General features: G+C 35.1%; 1 pseudogene; it reads right to left on the bottom strand.

The window, feature by feature from the left end:
* Positions 1-8,670: 8,670 nt before the first annotated feature.
* On the bottom strand, positions 8,671-8,768 carry LOC145521721 (U6 spliceosomal RNA; annotated as a pseudogene).
* Positions 8,769-10,127: the final 1,359 nt, after the last annotated feature.

Raw genomic sequence — 10,127 nt, forward strand, 5'->3', positions numbered from 1 at the left:
GAAGGTTGCAGTCATCAGTTTGTTCAGTGAATTTTCGACTCTTTTTACAAAGATTGTGTTCCTTGCTGTATGTAGTCACTACTGTCTCTATTCCATTATTCTCTCAATTAACAGGCACCCTGATAGAAATTTCCTTACATGCCTGGCTCAAGTAAAAGAGGGAAAAAAATGAAAAGTCTACCTCTTTAAATTTCATTTCATCAATAGCCTGTGTGCATAAAATCAATGGTCAAACTCTGTGCTAGCTCTTCAGCAATCAGTGGCAACAATGACAGAGGACAAGGCAACTTTATGGAGAAGAAGGTTTCTATTTGCCTCCCCAGACCTAGGAAAGCACATTAGGCCTCACTCACAGGGATAGGAGATGAGGAGATGAAGGTTAGGGAATAGTAGCTACACAAGGAATTTCAAAATTCACTGAAATATATGAGTCTTTCTTCATCAAGCACTTTTCTGTCACTGGCTAAAATATTTGACTAGATTCTAGCATTGTAAAGTGGGCTTCTCTGGTGAGTCAGATGGTAAAGAATCTTTCTGCAATGCAGGAGACCCAGGTTTGATTCCTGGATTGGAAAGATCCCCTGAGAAGGGAATGGCTACCCACTCCAGTATTCTTGCCTGGAGGATCCCATAGACAGAGGAGCCTGGTGGGCTATAGTCCATAGGATGGTCACAAAGAGTCAGATATGGCTGAGCGACTAAGACTAGCATTCTAAAATAGCTGCTTCAGTTGTTACTAGCTCAGTAGTTGTTAAGCATTTGGGAGCTTACTCATTTGGGATCTTCTGTGATGTTCTGGTGTCATGTAATGCCAATATTAAAACACTGCCTTTTAGAGGTAATTTGGGAAATATAGATATATTTTAATGTCACTTTGGGTTTTATTCATTTCTAAATTGAAACCAGGGGTGTTGAATATTGGATGGTTTGAAACTCAGACTAAATGCTATTCCAGCTGTGTGAGATGAGCTTGACAACAGAATCATAAGCAAATTGTTTTTTCTTTTTTCTCCTCTCTCTAGATACTTTTAGGCAACCAATTTAATAAAATAAATATGTCTTTATTTTAGGCAATATTGTTGCATTGTGAATAGGGAAGCTGGGACATCAAGCACCAGAATGGGTCAGTATTAACTTCTTAATTTACTACACCAGATGAATATATTAATCATAAGACACTTGAGATATCAAAATATCTAGTAATATTTAAAGTGAGATTTAGCAATTGAGGCCATTGGGAATTTGTATTCTTTATGTATTTAATAATGTAAAACAATAGGAAATCCCTGCTTGATAGGGTGAAAGAATGTGGCTAGTGCAGAACCCCTCTTATATCGTGGTTAGACATGCATTCATCAGACCTAAAGAGAAATCTATAATTAATGTCTCCACTTTTTTTTTTTTTGTCTTCACTTCTATAATAGAATTCTCATATGTTTCTGTCAACTAAGTTACAAAAGCCTAATAAATTTTATTGTTCATTGTTTTATTTGAGATACTGTGATTTTGCTATTTGCTGTTGTGGGAAGTATTAGCTGAAATATTTTGTGAATATCTGATACTCTGACGTTTTCTTTAAGAAAGTATTAATACATCGTTAGAAGATAAACTGTTTATTTTGGTTATGTATATATTATTCTTCTTTCATTTTATATGTGTATGTATATTTTTATACTCTGGGGCAACATTTACTATCTTGATTGCAGATAAAAATGGAGACTAAGCAGGGCTGGTTATGGTGACATGAGTGAGGTGGGTAGGAAGTTACCTCAGGAACATTTAAGAATGTACCCCACAACTCAGTAATCAAGATGAATATTATGTAATGCATATTTTAAAATGAAAATTAATGCAAATGATTAGTGAACAAAATATCAAAATTTTAGATTCAGGCAAGAGCTGCAACTATAACTTGATAAACAGTATTTGAGCCTGAGGCAAATGGAACATTCAATGATATTGCATTAAAATATCTTACATTGATTACTGAGTAGTTTTGTTTCTTCTTTAAATTTTATGCCTAAGGCAATTACCTCACACTCTTCATATTAGTATTGCTGAATCTAAATTCTTATTCTCCAGGCAAACTTTATATATTGAAGCCATGAAGTAGCAAAATTAATCTTGTTACTCAGCCAGAATTTTATACTTTCGATTCTCTTCTAGCAGCTGAAGTTGTTGAATATTTATAATTTAGTTTTAGAAATATATTTTATTAATGCTAGTAGGAGGTTCAATATGGACAACAGGGCCAGGAACCGAGTAACAAGAAATTCTTGCGAATGTGACTCTATGAAAGGACAAATAAACTGGTATGGAATCTGAGAAAGCTTTAAATGGTCTTAAGAAGCAGGAAGTAAACAGAATCTGGAGGCACTAGGCCAGAGGATGAATCAATGAGAAAAACACCAGAATTTGAGATATTTCTTCTCCCATGATCTCTTATGACCTTTTGATATATGTCTTGGTCTCTGACTTTGTCTCTGTATTTATCTTTCTCTCACACACACATACATAAATGCACCCAGAACACTGAGCAGTTACATGATCAAAAATGTTGAAAGAATATGACAAGCCACATCTGATAATCACCAAAACAGGTAAATGATCTGAGAGACCAGACAGAGAAAATTTCCTGAAAAAAATGTTTATTGATCCATCTACACATCCATTTCTTCTACAAACATAAATTCACATTTGTACAAGGGCCTTAGGAAGCATCACTGCGAAAAAAGCTAGTGGAGGTGATGGAATTCCAATTGAGCTATTTCAAATCCTAAAAGATGATGTTGTGAAAGTGCTGCACTCAATATGCCAACAAATTTGGAAAAACTCAGCAGTGGCCACAGGACTGGAAAAGGTCAGTTTTCATTCCAATCCCAAAGAAAGGCAATGCCAAAGAATGCTCAAAACCACCGCACAATTGCACTCATCTCACACGCTAGTAAGGTAATGCTCAAAATTCTCAAAGCCAGACTTCAACAGTATGTGAACCATGAAATTCCAGATGTTCAAGCTAGATTTAGAAAAGGCAGAGGAACCAGAGATCAAATTGCCAACATCCACTGGATCATCGAAAAAGCAAGAGATTTCCAGAAAAGTATCTACTTCTGCTTTATTGACTATACCAAACACTTTGTGTGAATCACAACAAACTGTGGAAAATTCTGAAAGAGCGGAATACCAGACCACCTTAGGTAGGTCAGGAAGCAACAGTCAGAACTGGACATGGAGCAACAGACTGGTTCCAAACAGGAAAAGGAGTACATCAAAGCTGTATATTGTCACCCTGATTATTTAGCTTATATGCAGAGTATATCATAAGAAATGCTGGGCTGGATGAAGCACATTGCCAGGAGAAATATCAATAACCTCAGATATGCAGATGACACACCCTTATGGCAGAAAGCGAGGAAGAACTAAAGAACCTCTTGATGAAAGTGAAAGAGGAGAGTGAAAAAGTTGGCTTAAAACTCAACATTCAGAAAAATAAAATAATGGCATCTGGTCCCATCACTTCATGGCAAATAGATGGGGAAACAGTGGAAACAGTGGCAGACTTTATTTTGGGGGGCTCCAAAATCACTACAGATGGTGACTGCAGCCATGACTTTAGAAGATGCTTCCTCCTTGGAAGAAAAGTTGTGACCAACCTAGATAGCATATTAAAAAGCAGAGACATTATTTTTCCAACAAAGGTCCGTCTAGTCAAAGCTATGTTTTTTCCAGTAGTCATGTATGGATATGAGAGTTGGACTATAAACAAAGCTGAGCGCTGAAGAATTGATGCTTTTGAACTGTGGTGTTGGAGAAGAATCTTGAGAGTCCCTTGGACTGCAAGGAGATCCAACCTGTCCATCCTAAAGGAGATCAGTTCTGAATATTCATTGGAAGGACTGATGCTGAAGCTGAAACTCCAGTACTTTGGCCACCTGATATGAAGAGCTGACTCGTTTGAAAAGACCCTGATGCTGGGAAAGATTGAAGGTGGGAGGAGAAGGGGACGACAGAAGATGAGATGATTGGATGGCATCACCAACTCAATGGACGTGAATTTGAGTAAACTCTGGGAATTGCCAATGTACAACGAGGACTGGTGTTGCAGTCCATGGGGTCACAAAGAGTCGGACATGACTGACCGACGGAACTGACTGACAAGGCATACTCTAGCTATGAAAATTCAAGCAACATGTGAGAAGAAATTAATGTAGTTAAATGTAACATCTGAAGCCACATGGACAAAATATGAATGATATACTATATTGAAAGATGTAGAGAAAAACAGAATAACCGATGTTACTTTGGAAAATAGTGTTCTGCCTGGATACCGAAAGACTAAAGACAAAAATAACTATACACAAATATTGCACAATAGTAAATTTGTTTCTCAGAGATAATCAATTCTGAAATTGTGTATGCTAGCATAGTACAAATAAGTAAATGCTTTGTGAATAATTAGAAGCAGATTTTTCACTTTCTTAGGATGAACTCTGTGGTGTTTGATGGAAATTAAACATATTCTGTCTAATGGTATGTATAGATATGGATAAAAATCTGTCTATCTATCCATCCATCCATATACAGAAAATATATTCATATTTTCCAAGCTCTATCCATTCAGAAGGCCTGGAAACAAGGACACTTTGTTAGGCATGTTTCTAAATACAAGGTATCGGTTTATAAATATTATTGTTGAGTAAGAGGAACAAGGCCTTATTCAAGAAATTATTGATTCCAGAGGCCAGAACTACAGCACAGGAAATACAAGTGCATCTGGAGCATTGTATGGTGCCAGAAAGTAATAAAGTGCTCACAGGAAGAGGGGTACATATCAAAAGATTATAGGAAGCACTTTGAAATAGTTCTTCATGGTTAAATCTAGAACATTTTGAAGAATACAGTGATAATTTAGTATCAAAAAGCACAGAATAAAATAAATGTCCATGTGCACTTAATAATATAAACTGAAAGTTGAACACATAAGTAAGTGAAAGAGAAGGGATATCTCTTCTTTACTTAATAGCTATAATATAGAAAGAGTAGAGAAAAGAAGGCTAGCGGAAAGGAACACGACAGGAAATGTTGTAGGCAGGATCCATCAATAGATATTAAAACTGGTGGACCAAATTTTGAAAATGAACAGGATATTTTCATTGTCTTCAAGTAATATATCCTAATATATTTATTAATTAAGAGAAAAAAAGAGTAACTTTATAATGGAGAAACCCAGCAGATACTGTCTTTATGAAGTAATTAAAGTTAACACCCTCAGTAATGTTATATATTGGTATCATGTTTCCCCTATAATGATATGCTGAGAAGAACACAGCATTACTTCTGTGGTATACTTGCTGCAAGAAGCACAGCATTAACCTAATAATAAGAAAATGTCAGACAATCTAAAACTGAGGGACATCTTACAATATAATTGACTGGTCCTCTTCAAAAACATGTAAGCCATGAAAGATAAGAAAATACTGAATAACAGTTACTTAAGGGGAAGATTAGGAAATATAATATTTTTATCTTCAAAATTGTTTTATAAATTTAATGTTTAAATTATCAACTAAAATGTTTATAGATTAAATTCAGAGATAGAAAAATATGACAGTGTTAAACTAAGGGAAACAAAATAAATGAATTTATAAAAAGAAGAAATGTTCAATTTATAAATTTGAATGTAGAAACAGTAAAATTAATAATAACAACCAATAATTTGTTCTTAAACATGCAGTGACATGACTAACTTAACTGAAAAACCAACCATTTTAAAACTGGACAAGGTGATTGTAAAAATCATTTGGGAATAGGTAGAAAAACCCTAAAAAGACTCTTAGGAGTGGATGAACTTGATCATATATTAACAAATAATAGAATGTTTCAGTAGAATAATAGAATGTTCTAAGTGTTTTATACTTGGTCTTGTATTAAAAAATGTTTATTGAAATAGACATTCCAGTGATATAGTTTCTATATTTTTATTCTATCTTTTATAATATACCATTTTATTTTATTTTACTGTAGGTCTTTGTTGGTTATCTATTTTAAATATAGCCATGTGTGCATATCAATGTCAAACTCCTTATATATTCTTCCCCCCTACCCTCCCCCACTGATAACCACACATTCATTCTCTAAGTCTATGAGTCTGTTTTTTGTTTTACAAATAATTTCATTTCTGTAATTTTTAAAATATTTTACATATAAGTGATAGCATGTGAAAATTTGTCTTTGTCTGACTTACATCATTTAGTATGATAATCTCCAGGTCCATCCACGTTTCTGCAAATAGCATTATTTCATATTATCGTATTCTTTTTAATGGCTGAGTAATATTCCATTGTTCTTCTTTATCCATTCATGTATCAATGGACATTTAGGATACTTCCATGTCTTGACTACTGTAAGCAGTGCTTCAGTGAACTTTGGGGTGCATGCATATTTTAAAATTATGGTTTTCTCTGGATATATGCCCAGGAGTGGGATTATTGCATCATATGGTTGCTCTCTTTTTAATTATTTAAAGAATCTCCATATTGTTCTCCATAGTGACTTACATTTGGGGGATGGAGCTTATTTTATTTAAGTTGACACTTTCATTTATAACTGTAGCATGTTAGATTTAATGAAAGACACTTACTCCTTGGAAGGTAAGTTATGACCAACCTAGACACCATATTGCAAAGTAGAGACATTACTTTGTCAACAAAGGTCTTTCTAGTCAAGGCTATGGTTTTTCCAGTGGTCATGTATGGATGTGAGAGTTGGACTATAAACAAAGCTGAGTGCTGAATAATTGATGCTTTTGAACTATGGTGCTGGAAAAGACTCTTGAGAGTCCCTTGGACTGCAAAGAGATCGAACCAGTCCATCCTAAAGGAAATCAGTCCTGAATATTCATTGGTAGGACTAATGGTGAAGCTGAAACTCCAATACTTTGGCCACCTGATGCGAGGAACTGACTCATTTGAAAAGACCCTGATGCTGGGAAAGATTGAGGGCAGAAGGAGAAGGGGATGACAGAGGATGAGATGGCTGGATGGCATCACCGACTCAATGGAAATGGGTTTGGGTGGGCTTCAGGAGTTAGTGATGGACAGGGAGGCCTGACATGCTGCGTTTCATGGGGTTGCAAAGAGTCAGACACGACTGAGTGACTGAACTGAACTGAATAGAAATGGGCAATGAATTAAGAGTTAAAAAATGTGAATACTAAACCTGGCTCTAATATTTATTACTTATGTGGTCATTGGCAAGTCATTTATGTATTTTGAGTGTGAATTGCCTGTCTCATGTCTCATACCTTTATATCACACAGAATTTATTGTGGAGTCATATGCAATAAAATTGTTTGAAATGTGATTAGAGGCTCTATTAGTTCCAAAGCCTCTGTGCTTTCCACTGGGCCACAGAGTGTACGTGAGTATTTATCTATGTATAAACTTAATACTAATGAGGCTATCTAGTGATACATCCACACTCCTTGTTTCACCTAACCAAACTTGTGTTTGATTACCCACGCACGGTAAAGCCAATCTACTGACACTGGGTTGTGCTGAAGCAAAGTGTAGCATTAATTGCAGGGTACCAAGAAGGAGTCCAAGTGGCTGGTGTTTAAAAGGCCCAAACTCCCTGATTATTTTCAGGGAAAAGTCTTTAAAGACAGGATGTCAGATGGGGAAGAGAGTTACAGGGTGCAAGAAGTCAACATTATCAACCTTCTGATTCCAACTTGTCTGGGGCCTACATACTTGTGGGCAGCTATAGTTAACTTCTTCCATCTGGTGAGGGTTTCAGTATCTGTGAAACAGCTCAAAGGCTATCTTTCATAATATCATCTATAGCCGCTGAAGAAGGTCTAAAGGTCTTTGAATTTGTTTAATGGCTAAATTATTATTATTTTTTCTTCTTTGCCTGTCTTCCTTTTTTTGACATTTTCTCATTTCTCTGATTATATTTACTTCTTGGAACCTGGGGAAGGCCTAAGAGTCTAAAGTTTTTCAGCAGATAAGAGGCAGGTGGAAGACATAGGATGAGAGGGGATATGGCGGGGTTATTGTTTCTGGGAAGACCCCATAAGGTCCTGCTTAATGGCACTTGTATATAAAAACCTTCTTAACTTGGGAACTCTGTCTTTCTGCTCTCCAGTATTTAAAAGACAGTCTTTGTGCAATGAAAGTTATTAATCCTGAATCATTAACCCACAATGTGTTTTCCTGTTTCTTTGGAGGTTTCCCTAGTTTTCAGCATAGAAAGTTGCCAGAAGCTAGATTCATCAGTTTTAATTCTCTATAAGCATGTGTTTCTTTTGACAATGCATTTAGGCATTTGAGTTTTGCAACAATATGATGCATGTAGCCTATTTAGTTTTTGAAGATGCTATCTTGAAGATTAGAGGAGATCAGAGACTTCTCAGAGCATGAAAAAAAATAGTGGAATTAATGAATTTTGCAGTAGTTAGATTGCACATATTTCACATTAAATGAATTATACTATTTGGTTACTTCAGTCACTCAGCTTGTCAATTCATTGCATCAATCATTATGTTCACTCTCCTGATTGACTAGGGTGCTTAGGCAAATGGTCAAACTGTTCAGTGTAAGAAATGTGTTTTTTTTTCCTCAAATTACAATTACAAATATGCCTGAAATTATAAAACTTTTTTCATAAAAAAATATGGAATACTTCACAAATTAGCATATGCAGGAGTCATGCTAATTTTTTCTGTATTGTTGCAATTTTAGCACATATGCTGCCATAGCAAGCACTAGAGTGTTTTCTTTTTAAGAAGAATCTGTATGTGGCCATCCTATGGAAAAATGCCATAATGTCACATTGATAACGTAACTTTCCATGCACTGTTCCATTCACCTAAGAGAACCAATTTATAGTATTGAGTGGAATTGGGTAATTAAATTAATTTTTAGATTTTATAATAAAATTTGAACTCTAAAGTTTCTCTCATAGACATATGTTTTTCTTTTTCATATATTTCATATATATTTCATATATATCAGTAAGCTCAAGAAAAATAAATGGATTTTAGGTAGAATGATGATAAATTCCAAACTGTTGTTGCCTTGCTGTCTTCTCCTAACATCTAAGCAATCTTAGACCTACAGATATTAAGAAAGTGAAGCCACAGGTTTTAATAACAGTAAATATCCTAGGGATAATCTGCTATCACCAACATCATATCTTTGAACAGACAAAATTTCTTCATCCTTATGCTTTTCTCTAAAAATCACCTTGAAAATTATGAGTTTCAGATAGGTTCATTTTTTTCCTCTCTTTTAAGAGAAAAAAACAGCAAAAATACACAACTTTGTAGATAAGTATATTTTTAAGATTTAGGAAAATATGTGCCAGCATTTCTCCCAGGGGACAGTAGCAAAGCATATGGGAGTATGGTAGGCATGGTGGAGAAAGAAGCTCCTTTCAAAATATTTATTGATAGTTTCTGGTATTATATTAATTAAAATCTGCATTAAATTATGGATTCTCTTTTGGGAAATGCCTTGTTTCTTCCCATGTTTCTCTGCATATTTAATTAATAGGTTCTAACTTAGCATTTTCCTTTCATAATCTAACAGCCTATTTTAAACACTCTCTTTAAATATTCCTTCCTGGAATGGCATAGCCAGCAGAGAAACTGGGTGTCTTAAGCCTATAGGAAGTTGCAGAGATCGTTTACTTCACCTCTGATTTTAACTGTAGTGAAATCTCAGCCTCAGAGAGGTCTAATGAAGTTCTCTTCAGTAGTTAATCCCTGCAGCCATAGGAACACAAACTTTTCCTCCTTCCCTGTCAAGTACCCTTTTCATTAAATAATTTTCAGAAATGCTGTTTAAAATATTTCTTCAGGTTTAGCTCAGGTAAATATTAGGACAAGAGTCTATAGCTCAATACAGTTTTAGTCTCTGAGTAAGGAAGGGAAGTAATCAAGTTGAACAAAAGGCTGAAAGAATAGTATAATTTTTTTCTTTCATACACTCTTCCTATTTATTGTTACTAGGTCTGAGAGATAAGGTTTAATACCAGTGTGTATGTTTGTGGTTATGTGCTGATTCAGTTTTTTGGCTAAACTGATAATGAAATCAAGAATGTTCCCTTGTTGAGAAAATAGT

This window comes from Giraffa tippelskirchi, chromosome 1 (genome assembly GCF_054371585.1).
Source record: "Giraffa tippelskirchi isolate mGirTip1 chromosome 1, T2T-mGirTip1v1.2.pri, whole genome shotgun sequence".
Taxonomy (NCBI): Eukaryota; Metazoa; Chordata; class Mammalia; order Artiodactyla; family Giraffidae; genus Giraffa; species Giraffa tippelskirchi.